This window comes from Crinia signifera, chromosome 1 (genome assembly GCF_055691185.1).
Source record: "Crinia signifera chromosome 1, ASM5569118v1, whole genome shotgun sequence".
In the NCBI taxonomy this organism is placed as follows: domain Eukaryota; kingdom Metazoa; phylum Chordata; class Amphibia; order Anura; family Myobatrachidae; genus Crinia; species Crinia signifera.
This window is the reverse complement of record NC_139217.1, coordinates 152,317,013-152,340,540: the sequence shown is the minus strand read 5'-3', so window position 1 is coordinate 152,340,540 and position 23,528 is coordinate 152,317,013. Positions and strand designations below refer to the sequence as shown.

Sequence of the window (23,528 nt, the reverse complement as noted above, 5' to 3'; positions counted from 1 at the left end):
AATGCATCTCTCCTTATGGAAAGCATCATTTTTTGAAGGCTTATGTCTATACATAAAGGAAAAGCATTTCTGCATCTGTGGAACGCATTTCTTGTCCTTCCACCACTATGGAGCGCATTTGATCACTTCTGCTTCTGATGACAGACGCTGAAAGGATTCTAACATACTTAGGGCTGCCCTGTTGGATTGGGACTTAATATAACTATTGGGAGCAGAATCTGTGCCTTTCAAAAAGTATTGTTTTTCCTTAAATGTAATTTAAGATATTGAATTGCTTTTGATATTGATGTGGCGCTCTTTATTTTTGTTATTTCTTCTATGTTATGCCAAGTTTTTTCTCCCTGTACTGTTCCATTGTACGTGCTGCAAAACACTTGTGGCACCTTATAAATAAAATTATAATAATAATATGTATTTCGGATGGACTGGCCACTTCCGGCGGATGTCCCTCTGACAACTGGCAACCACCTGTCAATCACTTTCCAGCATTCAAAAAAGCTCCATGGAGATGGTGTCCTTAGCTTCTAATGAAGAACATTAAGGGTCCGAAAACACGTTTAAGCAACTAAGAATATTACCTCACTGTACCCTGTGGAGAGCCTGGGATATTTATTGCTGTCTGACATCTATTTGCTTTCTGGAGGAGCCGGTGCCCAATGTTTAAGCTGATAGCAAGTATTACTCTTTGCAGTCATCCATATTTCCAGTGTTTTATCATCACACCCGCTTAGGTGTTTCATGCTGTATTATACTTTTTCCATGTGAGTGTAGACCTGTAATAAAACCCTGTCTTTTAAACATACAGCGTTGCACGATTGTTCACTTTTGAGTTTCAAGAATACTTTGAGGTTATTATCAGTGCCAACCAGAGTGATCGACGTAGGACCATAGTGTCCATATCCTGCTATGTTTACTCCACAAAATATGTGATTGATATACCTCATTAAACACTCATGGTGTTTGTACAATCTATGTTTTTCTTTTTTTTTGAGTCTCTATCTAGAGTTTTTCGTGTGAATACTGGATTCCTCCTTTAATTACAGAATTTGCACATGTAAGAAGAGATTTCATTACTCTTTACTATTGTGGAATCGCTCAGTGTGACCCCATTTGTTTTTCTTGTACTTACCTCTAGACTTTGGTGAAAGGTTTATATTTGTTTTCACTAGAGCTGAACTCCACAGGTGGCGCTACCTCGGAGTGTTTGAAAAATTTGCATATGATTCCACAGAGGTGTCATGAGCCAAGTTTGACACCCATATCCTGAATCACCTGCATTTATTTATGTAGGGATGCCATTAGATATGGTGGTGCCCTCGACTTACAAAAAGCACTCCAGCTGTTATTGAACTATACAACATAGCATGCCCTGCAACAGTATTTGGCCATGCAAAAACGGTTGCAGCGAATGCTGGGATGTGTGGTTGAATAACAGCTGGATTGCCAAGGTTCTCTATCACTGACCTAGACAGTGTTGACCCTTTATACTATAACCATAATGCATATAGATACAGCAACACTGGCATTTTTTTATGGATGCTACACCCATGTCCTGAATACCCCTCCAGAGTCCAGTACTGACAGCAGCTGTGTAGAAATCACAGAGAAAATGGCGTGGCGGAGTTGCGCATGGGCAATGGTAAAATCAAAGGGTAAAATGGCTGCCGCACCAACATTTGTTAGACCTGCATTTTTCTGGATCCCTTAGAAACTAAGCTTTATTTCTTAACCATGTTTTTCCTTTTATGTCACCAGCTAGCCTCATCCATCTCTCAACCCCTGCACCTGTCATTGGAAATCTTAACCTATTTTTAACCTTTAACTACGTTATTATACAGTACTCCCATCTTATCAACATTATTGGGGTATGAACTTCGCATTTGTTATAATACAGTCTCCCAATTTGTGAAAGGTTTGGAATTTATATTGGTATAATTATTCCTGGTGCACACCTAAGCACTGGGCCACAAAGGCCACTCAGTGTGAAGTTCTTTATCTGAACTGCATATTGTTACATGCAGAAAACCTATACTGACAGGGAAAGGTGAGCCATGCGATCTAATTCCCTAAACGTTTCCATACAGTACGTTTTTCTGACCACTTGTAGAGTAGGGGAATGCAGTGCCCTGATTAATAGAGAACATATTCAAAAGTATCTGTATGCCAATTTTTTTTCAGGAAGGCATGAAGGCTGTTACGATCTTACACATGAGCCCCTCCATACAGTAGTAGACAAATGTAGATATCCAGAAACAGTGACAACCATTCATGTGACCATTCCCTAGTATTAATACATGCCGCAACATCAGCTATTGGAGAGCTAAATTAGAATATCTTTTTCTTAATACGTGGGGGGAAAAAAACAGTGAGAGTCCTGGCCAAGAGGATGAAAGGCTGTAAATATAGGGAACATCCTGTAGTAATTAAGATGGAGACTGTATTATACCTGAGGAGACTGCTAAATTATTTCACAAACATGATTACAATTTCTAATAAAGCCACCCCTTCAGACCCCACCCTTCAGGAACATTAATGAATCTTCAGAAGGAGCATCATAATTAAGTTGTTTTCCAAAAAATTAACCCCTCTATTTGTAGCATCAAGGTTCATAAATCCCCAGGTCGTTTTTGTTTCTCATGTAACGCCTAAGGTCTGTAGGGGTCCCCGTGTAGTCCATATGGGTATACACTTGTATTGACTGTCGGAATCCCGACTGTCGGGGAGCCGTCCGGCACCCACACTTATAAAGTGTAAATTTGCTCTTTGTGGAGCGATGAAGTGAATGGTAAAGAAATGGCCACAGTCACTAGTGGGAATCCCTACTTTAGTGGGTCTGATATACTGCTAGTGGGAGTTACACTAATTGTAGATATTATGCTTTTAGTGGGTCTTGTACTATAAGCGGATATTACACTACTAGAGAAAATGATGATAAATGCGTTCATTGGACATATGCACATCTTATTTTACCTGTGGGGTGCATGTTACTGTACGTGATTCAATAATTCAATTACTGTATATAAACCTAGTATCCAAACATTGTGTGTCTGTATCAGGAAAGATTTTTGCTTTCTCTTGTCTTGTAAGTTAGCTAAACATGTGCTACAGCAGAAAGCCAAGCAAAGGAAATACTGTTGTGTGTCTGTTTCTGATGCAGCTGTAGAAACAGAACTTTGTGTACCTCTGATTGTGCCTTAAGGTCACTCTGCACTCTCCCTAGCCAGATAAAATATTTGGCAGGAGTAAAGTGTCAGGAGAGAAAACATCCATTCTCTTCAGCCTAAGATGATCTCTTCAGAGAGCAGAAATTCAGCTGATTTCAGGGTAGATCTTGGACTTGGTTGGCAGGTACATACCACCTGAGAATATACTGGTTGTTATCAAGTATGTTTGATCCTAACTGGCATGTTTGGCACTATGAAAAAGTTGAAAAACCAGTTTATTTTGTCTAAATGTCACAACTTTAACATGATCTCAAATGGCTGTATTTTCCATAAACTTATGTACAAAGCTCAATTCATAACTTTCTGTCCCAAAGGATAAATCACTTGTTATAAAAGCACCTTTTTTTTTGTTTTAATTATATAAGAAGGTGATAAGGTTTGCTATATATATTGTAAATTGGATCTTTTTGTTGACCACATTAGTTTCCATTTGAGAAATTTGAGCTTTTCAATGCCAGTCAGCGAAGTTGCCAGCTGTCCCTAGCCAGTTATAGGATTTACGGATTAGTTCAGAGACATTTGTGTGCCTGTACATGGCCCTGTTTTTAATACTGAATGTAACAATCTTTTGTTTTCAACCATAGATGCAATGATGATAATATAAAGAATGCTTTTTGGCTATATAATTTAAATAGTACTTTAGAATCATATTAATTCAACTTGATTTTATGGGTATTGCAATGCTCCACAGTCTGCCAAGACAGATTTTCATAGCTATGGTATACTGATTCAGCAGCAGTTTGTCCATAGAAGCAATTATACTGTAAGACTTCTGAGAGTTGCAGTGAGACTCTGAGGATGTCCCCGGACTAATGCCCTGACTTCGTTGCCCCTGCCTGAGGTTGACAGTTGCGTGCAGTACTAGGCTTCACCTATAATAGCCGCGTTTGAAGGAGCTGGTTATGCCGGCAGGTCTTTGGAGGGGACTATGCAACTGCCAAAGCAGGAGGTCAGCAAGGGGAAATACTAGCTAAACCCCTACAACAGAACGGGGAAACCCCAGAGGCCTGAAGGGACCAACGATGCTCAGAAGATGAACTTATCAAGCACAAATGCAACAATGCACAACGGGTGTAATATAAGAAATATAATAAGGCAACAATGCACAACAGATGGTATGTAAGGAAAGCGGCAACAATGCACAACAGATGGTATATAAGAAAAGCAGCAACAATGCACAAGAGATGGTATATAAGAAATACTGAACAGAGTAACTACTGCAGGGGGAACCCCTGACTTATCTGGGAGATGGCTTAAGCTTGTAATTTCAATGAGCACTCAAAAATGGCACCAAACTCTAGGAAGGCTATCAGTAGCCAGAGCAGCACATTTCGTCATAGATGCATAAGTTGGGCATATCTATAGGCAGATCTCATGCAGTATTCAATATTTATATAAACAATTTCCTGTTTATTTAGATGAAATTTGGCTACTGATTGGCTGCCTAGATTTTGGCGACATTATTGAGTATATTAGGGTCCTAACTGACAGGTTAGGCTATTCTTTGGGCCTTGGATCTGTTTGCCATGTTATTACCAGTTGCACGCTTGCTTTTTCCTGAAGATGGTCTGGTTAGGACTGAAAAGTTAAGATTAAATTCACTCCGATGGTCTGGAATAAATTCATGGTCAGTTTTAAGTGCATTCTGTTGGTCTGATGAGTGCTCCTCTTTCTTTATATAGATTGGTAGATAGATATATGTATATATAGACTGATCTCTCTCTCTCTGTATATATATATATATATATATATATATATATATATATATATATATATGTATATGTAATTATATATATTCTGTATTTTTATCTATATTTGCAATCATGTAATTACCAATTTAAGTATACCTCTAGAAAAAGAAACCAGTTTTCATGATAAAGAAATTATGTCAATATACCTTTAAGATAGACATTGAACCACCCTTGTATTATTGCTAGATGAATTAACGTGACATATGAAATTGTATAAATTGTTTGTTATTTTTGTATTTTGTATTTTATATGTGCTATTTTATGAAATTATGTATATGTAATGATTAATGTATATTATATGTATTGGTGCTATAGCTAAATAGCTCAAGGGTGCTGCCTAATTGAAATGCCGTGCTAGATAGAAATAAATAGTATATATCTGAGTTTTCGTTTTTTAAAATGGCCGCCATGTGAACTGGGGACAAAATCACCCACAAAATGGCCGCAGTAACTACTATTAGATATACCATCTCAACGGAATAATCACTGTAATCAGTATGTCTAGCCTCTAGTGAGGAGAGAAAAACTCGGCACTCCCATAAGGCAGCGCTCGTAATGACGCGATGTTAACAAGCACCAATCAACACTGCTATAAATATGCATGAAGTCTGTGACTTAAACACACCCACTGACGAAGTCCCTATAGGACGAAACGCGTTTGGGCGGAGCTGAGAGGACGCTTGCTGTGACGCGGTGACGCTGTGACGCAGCGAGGTCCAGGAGCCAGGCTGGAGAGAGAAAAAACGTGTTTTCTGCCAATGCGGTGATATACTCTGTCATACTATGTTTTATGCGAAAACTGTGTTATAGCGATATAACACATCTACTCTTGTGAGTGTTTTTTACCCATCAGTAAAGGATTGTTGTTTTAAAATCTAAAATACTACACTATGGTGCGCCTCCTTTCTTTCTACTTTTCTATGCATACAGCTTGGGCTAGTTGGAAGAGCCATTTGTAAGGAGAGCAGCACAAGCCTGAAATAAATATCTCTGTTGCACGCAGCGGGCGTGCAGCGGCGGTGACGGGGCGGCGGCATCTCACGGCCGCACGTCCTCCCCGTCACAACGCCAGGCGGCCAGGTTGCCTAGCAACCGCAGACGCTCTGGCGGCCGGGCGCAGGGATAATGCGTCAGCCCGGCGCCTAGCAACCCGGGACGCCGGGGAGCTCAGGCAGCCGGAGGCGGCAGGTCCGTTGCCCAGCAACGGTGGACGCCGCCGGGGACAGCTACGGAAGCCTCCTGATTAGGAGACACAGGGGAGGAAGTCCTCCTGTCATCACAGCTGCCTCTCGTTCGGCTGGGCGGGCTGGGCTGTAGGTACTCCTTTATAAGGAGGCCAGCCCAGCATACCCCTGCCGGTTATAGCACCTGTCACTGTGGTTTCCGGTCTCCTTGCTGCCCAGCATTTGCAGTGTCCTGTCCTGTCTGTTCCCAGTCTGGGACCCCCCTCCGGTCCGCGTGAGTACCCCTTTTTTGGGGGCCTGCTTTATTCTTTGACATTTGCTTCCCAGCCCTGGGATTATCCTTAGTTTTGGGGGCATCCTCTGTAGTTCTTAAGAGGTGCCCTGGGCCTTCGTCCCAGTTCAGTTCTCCTTGTAGGTGTCGTTCTATCGTCACCCCTTTTTTATCTTTCGTGTTGTGTGCCTTTTTTGTGTGGTGTATTTTTTGTGTATGCGACTCGGTCGCTGGTGGTTAGCGACTAGGTCGCTGGCGCTTAGCAGCGTAGCCAGGTTGGCAAGTTGCCTTTTTGTTAAAATACCAGTTAGGTCCCGTAGCTAGATCTCCTTTTGGCTGTACCCTTAGGAGGTCCCGGTTCCTTGTACCATCATAACTCCTGGCTGCACCGGAGCCAGGGCGGGCTTAACTCGCCCTTCCAAACGTGGCGGCTACAGGCGAAGCCTAGCTCCTGCAGGAACCGGTTACCTGGCTTTGGGGGTCAACAGAGGTAGAGTAGGGTTTCGCTGTGGCTGTCCTAAACAGCAGTCACGGCTGCGGGTTAACTCCCGAAACCATAACATTATAACCGGCCTTAAAAACATAGTCAAAGAGGGAGGGTTTAGTATTAGGGGATTGATTCTGTTAGAATTGTCCGCCTCGTGCCTCTCTGCTTTGGCTTCTTATCATGAATCCTACTCCATCTAATCCAGCCCAGGCCTTCGCCAACCAGCTACAGAACCTTACCCAGATGGTGCAGGATCTGTCCTTACGGGTAAAATCCCAAGAAGAGCTGGCTCAGGGTCCCTCAGTTCCGGCTCCCGAGCCTAAGATGAGCCTCCCGGACCGATTTTCCGGTAATCGGAAAGATTTCTTTAATTTTAAAGAAAGCTGTAAGCTTTATTTTCGTCTCAGGCCTAGGTCATCAGGTTCCGTGCAGCAACAGGTGGGATTGATCATATCATTGCTGCAGGGGGATCCACAAACCTGGGCCTTCGGGCTTAAACCCGACGATCCGGCCCTTCGATCAGTAGATGCCTTTTTTAAATCCTTAGGGTTACTATACGACGACCCTGATAGAGAGGCCTCAGCAGAAAGTCACCTGCGGGCCTTAAAACAAGGAAGGAATCCGGCGGAGGCATATTGCACGGAATTCCGCCGATGGTCCAACGACTGCGGTTGGAACGACCCGGCCTTGCGCAGTCAGTTCAGGCAGGGATTGTCGGAGGTAATCAAGGATAGCCTGATTCAATACCCCTCTCCCGACACTCTTGATAAGCTTATGGAGCTTTCCATTAAGATTGACCGTCGCCTTCGGGAACGAAAGTCAGAGAAAAGTTCTACTCTCCGACCCACCTCTCTCGGTTACGTGCCATCCGAAGAGGAAGAAGAGCCCATGCAGATAGGGGCCTTCCGAATTACTCCAGACGAGAGAGCCCGCAGGATGTCAGCAGGGCTTTGTCTCTATTGCGGCAGCAAGGGACATGTCTTGCGTACTTGCCCGAACAAACCGGGAAACGCACGGACCAAGTGAATTATGAGAGGGTTCATCTTGGTCTCCAGCTTATTTCCTCTCGTAATGCATTATTGGTACCAGCTTGTCTTAAGGTAGATAACATTGAACACCCCGTATCCATTTTTATTGATAGCGGGGCGGCTGGAAATTTTTTGGATATTTCTTTTGCCTCTAGGCTGGGAATTCCCCAGTTAGAGCTGGATAGAATGCTCATTATGCGGGGTCTGGATGGCGGCCCTCTTCCCAGTGGAACTATCACAAGCCAGACTCCACCATTGCTACTTCGTGTGGGAATTCTTCATGAGGAGACTATCTCCTTTTTCCTAACCTCTTGTTCCCTGGTCCCGGTGGTTCTAGGATACCCCTGGCTCAAGAACCACAATCCACATATTGATTGGCAAACAGGAGAGATTATACGTTGGGGCGATCAGTGTTTTGGGTCCTGCGTTAACTGCCCCATTCGGGCGGCGGCAGTTACCTTGGAGGGGATTCCCCCCAGTTATTTAGATTTTGCCGACGTATTCTCCAAAGGACAGGCAGAGGTATTACCGCCTCACCGTCCGTACGACTGTGCCATCGAACTTCTGCCAGAGGTACAATACCCGAAAGCCAGACTCTACTCATTGTCTGGTCCCGAGACTCGTTCCATGAACGAGTACATTCAAGAGAATCTGGATAGAGGGTTTATCAGACCATCTAAATCCCCTCTAAGCGCGGGGTTCTTCTTTGTTTCCAAAAAAGATGGGTCTTTAAGGCCCTGTATTGATTACAGGGCCCTCAATAAAATCACCGTAAAAAACACTTATCCCTTACCATTGATCTCGGTTCTCTTTGATCAGTTGCGCTCCGCCAAGATATTTTCCAAGATTGATCTTCAGGGAGCGTACAACCTCATACGTATTAGAGCCGGGGACGAGTGGAAGACAGCCTTTAGTACCCAAACAGGGCACTACGAGTATCTTGTGATGCCCTTTGGGTTATCCAATGCACCTGCTGTCTTCCAGGACTTTATCAACGATGTCCTCAGGGACTTTTTGGGGAGGTTTGCGGTCGTCTACTTGGACGATATTATGATTTATTCTAGTACCCTGGAAGAACATCGCGCCCAGGTACGTCAAGTCCTGCAAAAACTCCGCGAAAACCATCTTTTCGCCAAACTGGAGAAATGTGAATTCGAAGTGCCCGAGATATCCTTTTTAGGGTATATTATTTCTTCAGATGGTTTTCGCATGGAACCCAAAAAATTGCAGGCAGTCTTGGAATGGGTTCGTCCCTCCAATTTAAAGGCCATCCAGCGATTCTTAGGATTCGCAAATTATTACAGACGATTTATCCGGTCTTTTTCCGATGTAGTCGCTCCCATCGTGGCCCTCACAAAGAAGGGAGCGGATCCTTCCAATTGGACCCCGCAAGCGGAGCGGGCGTTTGTAGCACTGAAAGATGCTTTTGTGACAGCTCCCATCCTCAGACATCCAGATCCAGAGCAACCCTTTATCATTGAGGTTGACGCATCGGAGGTAGGAGCAGGTGCTGTGCTATCTCAGAAGGGTTCCAATTCCTCATTCCTCTTCCCATGTGCCTACATGTCCAGAAAATTCTCATCGGCAGAGGCCAACTACGATGTGGGTAATCGGGAGTTGCTGGCCATTAAGTGGGCCTTTGAGGAGTGGAGACACTGGTTGGAGGGAGCTAGCCACCAGACATTGGTCATTACTGACCATAAAAACCTGCAATATCTGGAGTCTGCCAAGCGTTTAAATGCCCCACAAGCCCGGTGGGCATTATTTTTCACACGCTTTAATTTTCTTATCTCTTATAGACCGGGATCAAAGAACATTCGCGCGGATGCCCTTTCCCGCAGTTTTATACCCAGACAAGAATCAAGGGTTTCCCCAGTGCCTATCCTTCCACCATCTGTTATCCATTCTGGTCTTACCCAGACCTTGAAGGATTCACTTCTCAGGGTTCCAGATGGGGCGCCCAGTCAGAAACCCGATGGGTGTCTGTTTGTTCCACAGGCCTTGAGAAGAGAAGTGTTGGCAGAATTTCATGAGAGTAGGATTGCAGGACATCAGGGGGTCAAAAAGACTTCGGAACTCCTCTCTCGCAGCGTCTGGTGGCCCGACATGGCTAGTGACACGAGGGACTTTGTTTTGTCATGCCCGGTATGTGCGAGGCATAAAATTCCCAGGATAACTCCGACGGGGCAATTGGTTCCATTGGCCATTCCGTCCAGACCATGGTCACATATTGCCATGGATTTTGTGGTTGATCTGCCCATGTCTCACGGGTTCCCGGTTATCCGGGTAGTCATTGACCGCTTCAGTAAAATGGCTCACTTTGTCCCATTGCCACAATTACCAACAGCTAGTGGTTTGGCCAAATTGTTCCTTCTCCATATCTTTAGGCTCCATGGTTTGCCTTCTGACATCGTGTCGGATCGAGGCCCTCAGTTTATTGCACGTTTTTGGAAGCACTTTTGTGCGGCACTTAAGATTAAACTGAGTCTAACCTCAGCCTACCATCCCCAATCCAATGGGGTAACGGAACGACTTAATCAGTCCTTGAAGCAGTATCTGCGCATGTTTGTTTCCAAGACTCAGAATGATTGGGCAGACTTTCTTCCCGTCGCGGAGTTTTCCTATAACAACGCGTATCATTCCTCTTCAAAGATGTCTTCGTTCTTTACTGTCTATGGGGTTCATCCCAAGGCTAATGCACTGGGCCCAGAGGGTCGTGTTGTCGCTTCTTCAACCACGGCCCGGCTCAGAGAGATATGGAGGCAAGTTCACTTAGCCCTCAAAGGAGCTGCCTTTCGGGAAAAAGTCTTTTCCGATCGTTCGAGACGGCCGTGCAATTTTAAGGTGGGTGATAGGGTGTGGTTATCGACCCGTAACATTAAACTTCGACAAGTGTCCGCCAAGTTTGGCCCGAAGTTTATTGGTCCATACACCATTATAAGGAGGGTCAACCCAGTAGCCTTTCGACTTCTTATCCCCAAATCTCTTAAAATTGCCAATACCTTCCATTCCTCGTTACTCAAACCAGCCATCTGCTCCAAGAAGTTTCCTCGGAGGATGGTGCAGGGTAGATCACCAGTGGATGTCCATGGTCACTCTGAATTTTTGGTGGAAAAAATCTTGGACTGCAAAGTGGTACGCGGGTCTCTCCGCTTTCTAGTCCATTGGAAAGGATATGGGCCGGAAGAAAGGTCCTGGGTCTCGGACGGGGATCTGCACGCCCCAAGACTCAAAGCAGAGTTCTTTCGGGAATTTCCCGATAAAGCTGCTTATAGGGGTTTGTTAACCCCTCCTCGAGGGGGGGGTACTGTTGCACGCAGCGGGCGTGCAGCGGCGGTGACGGGGCGGCGGCATCTCACGGCCGCACGTCCTCCCCGTCACAACGCCAGGCGGCCAGGTTGCCTAGCAACCGCAGACGCTCTGGCAGCCGGGCGCAGGGATAATGCGTCAGCCCGGCGCCTAGCAACCCGGGACGCCGGGGCGCTCAGGCAGCCGGAGGCGGCAGGTCCGTTGCCCAGCAACGGTGGACGCCGCCGGGGACAGCTACGGAAGCCTCCTGATTAGGAGACACAGGGGAGGAAGTCCTCCTGTCATCACAGCTGCCTCTCGTTCGGCTGGGCGGGCTGGGCTGTAGGTACTCCTTTATAAGGAGGCCAGCCCAGCATACCCCTGCCGGTTATAGCACCTGTCACTGTGGTTTCCGGTCTCCTTGCTGCCCAGCATTTGCAGTGTCCTGTCCTGTCTGTTCCCAGTCTGGGACCCCCCTCCGGTCCGCGTGAGTACCCCTTTTTTGGGGGCCTGCTTTATTCTTTGACATTTGCTTCCCAGCCCTGGGATTATCCTTAGTTTTGGGGGCATCCTCTGTAGTTCTTAAGAGGTGCCCTGGGCCTTCGTCCCAGTTCAGTTCTCCTTGTAGGTGTCGTTCTATCGTCACCCCTTTTTTATCTTTCGTGTTGTGTGCCTTTTTTGTGTGGTGTATTTTTTGTGTATGCGACTCGGTCGCTGGTGGTTAGCGACTAGGTCGCTGGCGCTTAGCAGCGTAGCCAGGTTGGCAAGTTGCCTTTTTGTTAAAATACCAGTTAGGTCCCGTAGCTAGATCTCCTTTTGGCTGTACCCTTAGGAGGTCCCGGTTCCTTGTACCATCATAACTCCTGGCTGCACCGGAGCCAGGGCGGGCTTAACTCGCCCTTCCAAACGTGGCGGCTACAGGCGAAGCCTAGCTCCTGCAGGAACCGGTTACCTGGCTTTGGGGGTCAACAGAGGTAGAGTAGGGTTTCGCTGTGGCTGTCCTAAACAGCAGTCACGGCTGCGGGTTAACTCCCGAAACCATAACAATCTCCTGGATGATATTTGTGATCTACAGACGATCAGCTCTTTAAGGATACTCTTTGTTGCATATATATATATATATATATATATTATTTTGGAATATTAACAGACACAAATGTTTTGGGAAATATTGGATGGATTAAATTTATTTTTTGCTTCAATTTGTTTTAGCTAGGGATTCTTGGGCTACAAAAAAAAAAAAAAAACCACCGGTGAGACATCTGCCAAACATTATATATGCATTTTACTGAAATTATATGCACCTGTTTTACTGTATTGTATGATATTTTACCATCAGTGGTTATGATAGCTTTCTGCCGGGAAATTGGTAGTAGGAAAATTTATGTCTGTGTGCCAAACGATGAATGTCATTTACATACACTATTTTCTAAAGCCAATATCCATGGACAGAGTAATTGTAATTTGCAGCACGCAACATCCTAAGGTCCTAACTGTTATAAAATAAATTCTCCTTTCTTGTACTTTGTGTTTTTACTGTATAAAGGTAATCAAAAATATAGAATGATGGTGCATATTAATTTGTCTAATAAGCAAGATACTCAAGTCCAGTGTAAGCTGCTGACAGTACATGGAACACAAAGCAGAGTTATTTACTGTGGCACAGTTGTAGAAGACTTTTGGCCACACAGCAATTGTGTTAATCCAAGAAATATACAGGTTTCCCTATAATGAAGGAAAATGGGCAGTTGCCTCAGGCAGAATGTTCTGGAAACAATATGGTGTGGCAAAATATACAGCTATAGTAATAATAAAAAAATGCTCTTTTACAAAAGGTAGCAAGCTGGGGGAGGAAGAAGGAGGACATTGTCAGCAAAGCCACAGGTTGTTACACAGTAAACGACATTGCATGAGCAGAAGAGCAGACAAGTAGACTGTAGGAGTCATGTTCAGAAGCAGAGGTTGGTACAGTATACTGTAATAGAGCCACAAAAGAAGATTAGCAGCCTAGGTAAACATGGAAGATATAGTCAATGATCAAGATTGCAGCATTACAAAAAGGAAGCACCAGAACTAAGGTACAAGGCAGAAGCAGTGGTCTATTAAACAGCATGTAGCTCTTGGAAGGATCAAGTGCTGCAACGTGGGTCAGGTTTTGTTAAATAGGCTAAAGGCAGGTAGCAAGATGTGGTAATGAACAACTGATGGATTTGAACATGAGCAAAACAAATAAAGTAAGTAAACCTGTATCTGGAACAAACCATGTGTCAGGAACCTCAGTTCTCACACTGCTCGTGCCTTACCAGCGCACTGGTATATTCTGTGCAGCAGATCATCTGCTGGCCTGCTCTGTGGCTACTGGTATGATGTCTATATGTTGCAGTCCCGTGTGGATGCCTGTTACCCATCACCCCTGCAATGTCCAAGAGACATGGGTTCCACCATGATACCCTGGATCACCTGACCTCTGGAAACCTGTCCTCTGACACACCTGTCCTCTGACTCCAGCTTAGTCACATGATCTAGGTAAATGCAGGTATTCTTTTATCTGGTCTTGTGCATGCTGCTGCAAGCTACAGTCAATTAGCATCCATCTGGTAAGGGGGGGTTATAAGCCTGCCTCCCAGAATGTTCCTTGCCTTGAGCAACTTGTTCCAATGTAAGTTCTCCAGCATCAGCTCCCAAGGCTCCTAGCATTCTCCAGAGTTCCAGAAACCAGTGTCCTATTATTCTGTCTACCTTGTTACTTACCTGCTGCCAGACACTCCCGCTGGTAGCATCTCCAGTGTTCTAGTCTTCTGTGCCCATCAGGATATCTACACAGGCTCCCTATACCATCGGTTTCCAGACCAACTCTACCATTGGCTCCCAGACCAGACCATAATTTCCCAGACTACCTACTGTAGCTTCCAGTTTCCTGCACCCTCCACTGGCTCACCCAGGTCACTACTATGAACACAATCAGACAAGTTCATGACACCATGTTGCAAAAGGCACAAATGCATTTATCGTTTTTGCATGCATGGTAAACACTGACTGCTTTTGTATAAATGTTTATTGCAACTCTGCAATTTAGACTTCTGAAATCTAAATTTCTCAGTGTAAATTCATTTTTCCAAGTTGAACATTTACAATACTTGGGGCTGGATGTAAGGATGCCCGAGTTGTCAGGAGGTGTGGGTTCCCAACCAAACTCAGATTTTTTTTTAAAGCAGCAATCATTTGCACGGCATTGTTTGCCTATTTAATGTTGCCACTTTAAATGTCCGAGTTAAGCCGGGAACCCACATCTCCTGTTAACTCGGGCATCCAGGCTCTTGGTCTTTTTTGCTTCACTTCCAACTCAGGATCAGCCGCATTGTGTTTCTTTTTAGTCCTTGCTCCAGATACAGGGGATAGCAGAGAAGTTATAAGTTTCCGCAGACCAGTAGAAGTGGCTCTACATACTCAGAAGAAGAGACAAAGGACAGGGTACTGTCATCAAATTTTGTGGGGCATCTTGACCCATTGCCATATACAGTATCTGGAAATTAGGGTACCAATCATAGAAGCAACCCATTGGTCCCTAGTTAACTTGGTCAGTAGTTAACTTTATTTTTAAACATAAAAAAGAGACACAGGGACACTGGCTAACTGCATTCATGGGCACTCAGTTAACTGTTGCCTTGAGCTGATATTAAATAGTGGTTGAGTTGGTCAATCAGATTGGCCAACCTAGTGTTTCCCCAGTATCCCAATTCCAAGATTTATAAGAATAGAATCACTAGAAATGTATATAGAAGGGGGTATTCAATACTCAACAATTGGCACAATTTGCCATTCTAGAATGGCAAATTGCTTTCATCTTCAAGTGTTGCCATACACCCCATAAAGATGCATAGGAAAACATCAGAGCTACCGGCATTACCTTATATGTGAAAATGTGGCAGCTGTTGGAAAACTGTAAAACACATTGTGATGATTTTAATTCTCAAGAAAATCCATAAAAAAAATAAAGAAATAACACAAAGACTGCATACAAAGGATAGAATAGTCTTTATTTGTATATAATTAGGTATGAGCAGGGCCGGCTCTACCATTAGGCAGCTTTGGGCATCTGCCTAGGGCACCGGGATCTGGTGGGGCTCCACCAAGTCTGCAAATCAAAAAATCAAGGATGTCTATGAGGATCCTTGCTGTACTTAATACAGGTGGCGGCTGTGGAACCTCTTAGACCTCACCTCCATACTTTCCCTTGAGACATACTTCCCTACATTGCTGCCCCCTCCTTCTTGTACTCTGTTATGGGTGGCAAAGTGGAGGGTGCAGAAGGCCTCCAGGGAAAGCAGGGGACTTGTCCACCTTCCCGGGGGGGCTGGGAGGACCATATAATTTTTTTGGGGGGAGGGGGTTTGAAGTTTTGCCTAGGGTGCTGAGAAGCCTTACACCGGCCCTGGGTATGAGGGACATGTGCATGCATCTGACTGTGTAATGTTTAAAAAAAAATCCAATAAAGATCAATTGCTCTCCACCACTGAAAAAAGACGTGATACTAAAATTTTTAATTTTAATATGTACACTTTACAGGAGGAATCACTTTTGAAAAACTTGACCTTAATAGTAAATCAAACACATGTAAAACTTTGTAAATTAGAAAGCTGTCCCTGAGAAAAAGATTTAATTCGTAAAAATATTATAATATTTCATAATAGTTATAATATTTTATAATTATAATATTACAAACACTAGAGTCTGTAAAACAAAATCTTTACACCCCAACAGATCAGATAATGTTGTTTAGAAACTTTCATTAAGTTATTCCAGAATAGGAAGCCACATATCTTAATAATGGTAATAAAACATTGCCCACTTTCTGTGTATTGCCTAAAAATACGGATGCAGTTAATTCTCTAGATCAGCCTGTAGCAAGAAGAGATATTTTTTTGGATGAACATTCAGAAGAAATTATTTTCTACTATACATTTGATCCAGGCTGGTTTCTTCTGGTTTAAAGATACATTTTATATACCAGACATTGGTACGGCAGTGGGCATCTGATATGATTTCCATTAAGCCATTATCTGAGGTCATTTTAGTGGCTGCTTTTGTGTTGTTTGTGTAAACGCTCCTCCTAAAATGGTCGTCTACATCACATAGTCAAAATGATGACAAATACTTGTATTAAAGCATTTGACATGTTTTTTTGTGTCCCCTATGGTTTACTTCTCTTTTGAAAAAAGAAAAGAAAAACAATACAGGAATTTTGGATAACGGATTATTCCGTATTTTGGAATATTTTTATATTTCAATGATGTATCTTGAGGTATCTTGCATTTATGATGTATAAACACATAAACCACATTAAATTCACACAAATATATTTTATTTGTTCAAAAAACAAGGTTTCAGAACATGAAACAAAGGGCCTTATTCTGCTTGGTGCGGTCCGTTCCGAATTCTTTCGTAAATGACCGAACGCATCCGTTTGGACGGACTCTCTAAGAAGAGGGAGTGTCTTCGGACTACATCCAAACGTGCGTGCGCGGTGGGAATACAAAGATTGTGCACGGTCTTACAGCGTCCGAAAGGACGGGAAGCTGGCCGTATGCACCGATTCGGTGTATTTTCGCAAACCTCACTACTCTATTCGGAACTCATACATCTGCAACATGACACACTTATGCAATTAGCCAACCTCATAAAAAATGGATTATTTTTAAATGTAATCAATTAATTCCTAATTGATATTTAAACACATTACTAGCACTTTAGATTAACCCTTACATTATGTTAAGTGGTATTAATTCATTGTTGCCCCTTTACCTGTCTTAGTGGTTCCAATTGAACCTGTGAAAAGAGTGTAATTAATCACTAATGAGTAGAGGAGTGGATTGTATTGTGGTCAGCTGAGAGTGCTTCAGGTGCGGGAGTACTAATTGGGTGAACCGAATGCCCAGCGCATGAACAAGTGCTCTCCACAAACTGAAAGTGGAGACGGACTAGTGAAGCTGCAGCCTACCTCAGTGGCGTAAGTTCATACCAGGTGCCCGGAGGCGACAAAGATTTTAGTGCCCCCCCCCACACATACACACAACTACACATACATAGCATAATTGACCCCCAGATCTACAGACAGTACCTGCGACCCATAGATAGCATTGGTTACCCCCCCCCCATACACTACAGATAGTATTGATGGCTCCCAGATCCTACAGACAGCACCTGTGACCCCCAGACACTACAGATAGCATTACAGTCACACACATGCATGCATACATACATACATACATCTATGCATAATTAACTCACATATATAAATAGTCAAACACATGTATGCATACATATACAGTCACACCTACAGTATGCACACATTTATACAGTATAATAGTTACACACACACGCACACACAGATATATACATAGATACAGTTACACTCACCATGCTGCCGAAGGTCCTGCCGTTTAGCCCTGCCCCCTTTTCGGACTGCTGCTCTGGAGCCTGCTACTGGCTGTTTCAGAAAACTCTTGGGAGGCTGGGGAAGGGGTTGAGCTGAGATAACCAGCTCCAGCTCCTTCCTGATCTGGCTGCTGCAAAAACTAAAAGTAAACGGAGCTTCCAGCAGCAAGGGCTGCTAGGAGCTGTACGAGTTTACTTTCAGTTTCATCTCCTGCAGTGTAGTGTGTCACCATGACCCGGCTGCTGCTGCTGCAGGTCAGATTACTTGTCCTGTCATCCAATAGTTGTGGGCAGCGCTGGCTCCTTCTCTCCTCTCCTGTGACAACTGCAGCAGCGGGTGGTTACCGCTCACTGCAGAAGTCAATCACAGGCTCTTGGTGTCGGCTCCTCTGTGCCCCCCCTAGTGGCTAATGCCCGGCGGCCAATGTCTCCATTGCCTCCGGGAGTTACGCCACTGGCCTACCTAGTGAACTGTGGCAGGCTGGCTCCTGGCTGAAGTCTGCAGGTAATGTGTGCAGAGACTGGGGACAAGTGAATAAGGGTGTGTGTGACATATACTGTGAGGGAGTAGTGCGCTGTGTGTGAGAATGCAGTGAGGGGAAGTGAGGGGAACAAGGGGCCTGATTCAGGATCGTTCACTAAGTAGCAATGTTTTGCTGCTTAGCAAGTGGAACACCGCCTGCCGAACCCCTGTATAATGTGAATAGGGTCAGTTTGTGCTGTGTAATGTGAATATGGATCACTACAAACTGTGTAATGGGAACGCCCAGTAGGCGTGATGAACACGCCCCTCCAATGGTGCACCCCCTAAGGAAATGGGCTGCGCACGCCTATGTATACAGATAAAAAATATATATACAGACAGAGTTCATAGATACAGAAATTATGATGGTACTTTGTACAGTTATGAGTATACACATGAAGAGATATATTCAATTAAAAAACAGGGCAATTTCTAAGCCTTCATTGAGACCCTCCGGGCTCAATGCATTTAGAGCATATATCCAATATGACTCTCGTTTAAGAAGCAGCTTGTATTTATTGCCACCTCTTATATCTAGTTTGATTTGTTCTAAAGCCATAAATTGCATGCCTCTCGGGTCACTATTATGGTACCTTTCGAAGTGGCAGGGCACACTGTGGTTGGACACTTTGTTTTTAATGTTGCGATAGTGTTCTAAGATTCTAATCTTAAGAACACTGTAGAGTTTTATTTTAGGGATCATATATCTCTCTTATCCCAATAATGGTTATTGAGATTGAAATATTATATAAAATATATTTATTATATCTGGTATTGATATAATAACATATATATTTGACATCTGCAATTATATTCTAATAGACCTTACAATACAATATGCAGAGTACTTGTCATAATTTGATTCCCCAAATATGAGAGTTCGAGACTTGTAATTTTAGCTCCAATTGGAGGATTTTATTTATAGGCAAAACAAACCATACAAAATACATTAACACAGTAATTTATGTATATGCTATTATATATATATATTTATATACGCCTCCTTGCTTATATTACATAAAACGACATTAAACAATTGACAGACAGACTGCTACAATACTGACATAACTTATACCTATACCCATAAATGAACATTCATAACTACCATATTTACTGTTAGTCTCTCACTCCAGCCCATTGCTTTTGGTTCCGTTCTCTTTCCTGCTTGTGTCTCACATCTCTCCTCCTGACTCACTGAATGGGTTTCTTGCTGACTGTCCGGTGTGTCTGTGAGTGAATGTCTACTCTATCTCTCTCCTTATATCCCAAATACATGGATTGAAGTTCCCTGTTCTCATGACGTTATTGAATTTATGGATGCTAATGGTGACAGGGTCTCCTGCTTGTCTGGACGCTAGTGGTAATCTCCATTGCGAGATTTCCTCCCTGTGCATCAATCTATTTTACACTCCTGTTGTCAAAATACAACAGTGTCCTGTCTGTCCTGCAATGTAACTTGGATGATGTACTAGCAGTCTACATTCTCCAGATGGCTGGGGTCTGGCCCATAGTGTATACATTGCTTAATTAATAAATATAGATATATCTGGGGAGGGTAACAACACTCTACTGTATCTGCTTAATAGTATGCCTTAGACATTTTGTCTCCTAAATGAATTCAGTTGCATTTGATATGTTACAAAGTGGTCATTCATATTATTTAGTAAACCCAAAAGCTATACTACGATGTCTAAACATTAAACTCTGATATCCTAATTATTAAGCTATTCCTATTTTTATATACACATACATAATATATACTATGGTTAAAATCACATTACATTAATGATGGTATAAAACAATATCTATATGCCTATATGGTAACAGTCCCCCGCTTGTGACCATGAGAAATTATTTTGATTGGTCACACAGTAAAATACCATACTTGCTTCATATATATTTCCAAACTTTCTTTTTCAAACTATCCTAAACATAAATTAACCATTGGTATGAAATATCCTTAATTTAATTAACCTATTTTACCCTATAATAACTAAATTTGACCAGGACAGAAGTTATTTATATTCAGTATTCATGAGGAAAATATTTTCATTGCTACAGACAGTTATATGCCATGCCACAGCTTGCCTTGTCGATCTTGTTTGGTCGATGTGTGAGGACACTTTCCTTGTACTGTTGCTCACAGTGATTTCCTGGCTGAGGGCTGTCACTTGTGTGGGTTGCAGTTCTTGGAGACACTTTACATTTGCAGTATGGTGGACGTAGAAGTAGAATTCTTCTTCGAGGCTGTTGACTTGCTTGACATGTTGCTTTACATGTATAGAGGGAATGTGTGTGGCCCTTGGAGTGCTGTGGTCTTGATAAATTTCTTCACCACAGTTTTGAAAAACACAGGGCCTTTGATAAGCCTCATTGATGCAGTCCTTAGCAAGTTTGCTTTGTATGTCCTTTACGATTATCGCTGTGATCGTGACAAGTGTCCTTGTGCGTCCTTTAAGATTATCGCGCTGCAATCATGATAAGTGTCCATGTCTCTCTTTAACCCCAACCTCGTTGTGTTGAATAAAACAGTTTGTGACGTTGAATACAGCAGTTGAAACTTTAACCAAGTATTTTTGCTTTACTTGTTGATAAGAACATTTATCTTCAGGCATTGGCAGGTAAATGTCTGGGGTAGATTCTAAAGGATCCACTCCGTTTATACTAAATTTCCTCACTGAATAATAATTTACCATTCAGTCTCTGATCTCTTACCTACCTTCCTATATACTATCTTATCTTAAACTAAAATAACCATACACCAGCTAAATCCAATAACTAACAATAATATTTTGATTTGACATACCTATGACAACATCCTATCAATACATATTTTGATTTAACGTATCTATGACAACATCCTATCAATACAACAAATGACCCTTATTTTGCTTCAAACAAATATTAAATATCTGTTAAGAATGGGTTTGGCTATATCTGATTCCTTCCAGTGTTGTGTGATATGCAGCCATGTGCATATACAATAACTACAATATTCCATCTATGCTATTATTCATTCTCTTAGACTTGGTTAAGTCTGTATTAAGAGATTGGTCCATCTCAACAACTAACAAAACGTTTCTCTTTTACAATTTGATGTAAGGCATACCATTCTTTGTCTGATATTTAAATTAGTTTGAAGCTTTTTAAGAAGGAAGCGTATATATAATCAGCATATATTCATAAGAAGAAGATGAAAAAAAGCATACAATATTTACAAGGTATATACAGTTACATAAGAATGAAGATCATATGTGTAAATTGATCGGCAATTAAAAATGTATGTACAAAAGGATTCTGCATACTTGGTGGTGAGAATGATGCACACTGTAAATGGAATGTGCATGTGTCACAGTGTCCTGACAAACAAACAAACAATGATTGCTGTAGTGAGGGGGTTAATGAACTTCTCCTGAAGAAGAGAAAAGGGGATTTTGTCCATGTGTCCAGAAAACAAATAATAGTTGCTGTAGTTAAACCTTTTCCTTCTCTGAAGGACTGAAGAAAGAAAAATAAACTAATTAAAAAAAAAGTCCTTTGATTTTTGTCCATGTGACAGTTTTTGGATTCTCCTTAGCTTAGGCCACAGATACTGGCTGTGCAGGAGACTGTCTGTTTGCATAATTGCAGCAATAAAAGGGTTAGTAGAACTTGTTCTTTGGTGTGAATTGGAGCTTTGTTTGGGGTTTTGTATCCATTATTATTGAAGCTGCTTGTGCAGAACTTGTAACCTAAAATTGAAACAAAAAGAAATACAATTACTATTATTGCTATTTCCATACTTTTGTGGCATTGCTGCTATATCTTTTGTGCTATCTACTAGTCCAACATTGCTGGCCATGTTTTCTGGTTTGTACCATTTCTCTCCTCTATGTAATCTTTGCTGCAGGTATGATGCAGGTTACATTTAATCTGGATCTTGTATCCATTTAAACATGTGGCAGTTCCTTACACCACCCAATAACTAGATTTAATCTATAAAGTAAATGAACAATACTCCCTGTTGTCATTGCCATGATGCATCCTATCTTGATTTGCTTTTGGTGGTCCTGCGGGTCTCTTCAGTCTGGAAACTTGGAGCTTCTGAAAAATATACTTGTGGGGCGAAAAACTGGTTAGTCTGTGCCATATATGCTTGGTATGACTCGGAGCTTCATGTTTGACCAAACCTAAAATAAAATGGTTAGGACTCCAGGACATATAAACCTTCTCATCCTGGTGATGCTTTTTAGCATTCCTGTACTTCTGTGTGGTGTTCACAGATTGACAATCTGCATGTGGTCTCTCTAAGAGATTGTGGACATTTGCTCCACCACTAGATGTCTCTAACTGCTGTGTGGGGGTTACAGAGATAGTGGAACCTTTTGTGTGATCATGCATGCTCAAATTCATGCCATTGCTCAGCTCAGACATATTTGTGGCTGAATACATTTGCTCATTTAATTCTGTGACAACTTTACCTACAATTGGAGTTTGTGTATACAAGGTTATTGCCAGTTCCCTTTTCCCTGAGGGCAACACAAGTTTCTTTGTCACAATAGGGACTATGAGAGTGGATTCTGCAGAATCACTCTCCTTCTCATTGTACTGATCTCCCCCCTTAATCAAAACAGTGCAGGGGATATCTCTCATTGCTCCTGCCTTATTTGCGGTAATGTGCGCTTTGAGGATAGGTACATCGTACACAGTATTACGTTCTCTCTCTATTACAGAGCCCTGATTAGCATCTGTGACCATTTCAGACTTTGTAGTCTGTTTGTGAATGAGCCCCTCTGTGGTCTCATCCCTGCTCCTAACACCTTTGCTGGGTGCTTCTGTGATCCCTTCATGAGAGATCTGGACAGTTTGTTCACAATCTGCCAGAAAATTTACTTTTGTCTCAGAATTCTTCTGAGTACACTTCTTAACCTTTAGGGATTTTAAGAAGGAATGCACCTTTGCATTAATTTTCAGGCATGCGCTCTTAAGACGTGAACCTGATTTCTCTTTACATTCCTGCTTAACTTCTAAAGTCGCTGCTCTGTGCATTTTCCTAAATGTTACAGCAACTCTTTGCATTTTCAACATTGCACTTATTTTACAATGCTGTATTTATACTTTTGTACACAAGATATCCTCCCAATGAGAGTGTCCGGATTCTCAAAGTTAACTCTAATATCTGGTACTAATTATCATTTATTTGGAAATGCTCATTTCCATTCTATTTTATTCTAGGCCTTACAATTATCATGTGCCTATTTAGTAACATACCCCACTGTGATCTTGCAATGTGTCAGCAGGCTAACCAGCCTTTGTGCTGAACCTAGTAAATGTAGTATTAGTTAAAAATGTTTCTGA

General features: G+C 42.6%; 1 long non-coding RNA gene across 2 annotated transcripts in view; it reads left to right on the top strand.

The window, feature by feature from the left end:
* Nucleotides 1–3,133: 3,133 nt before the first annotated feature.
* LOC146026680 (uncharacterized) overlaps nt 3,134–23,528 on the top strand; it is a 49,382-nt gene continuing 28,987 nt past the window's right edge. For both annotated transcript variants that reach the window (XR_014454518.1, XR_014454517.1), the window contains exon 1: nt 3,134–3,348. This is a non-coding gene — a long non-coding RNA (uncharacterized LOC146026680). The remainder of the gene's footprint in view (nt 3,349–23,528) is intronic.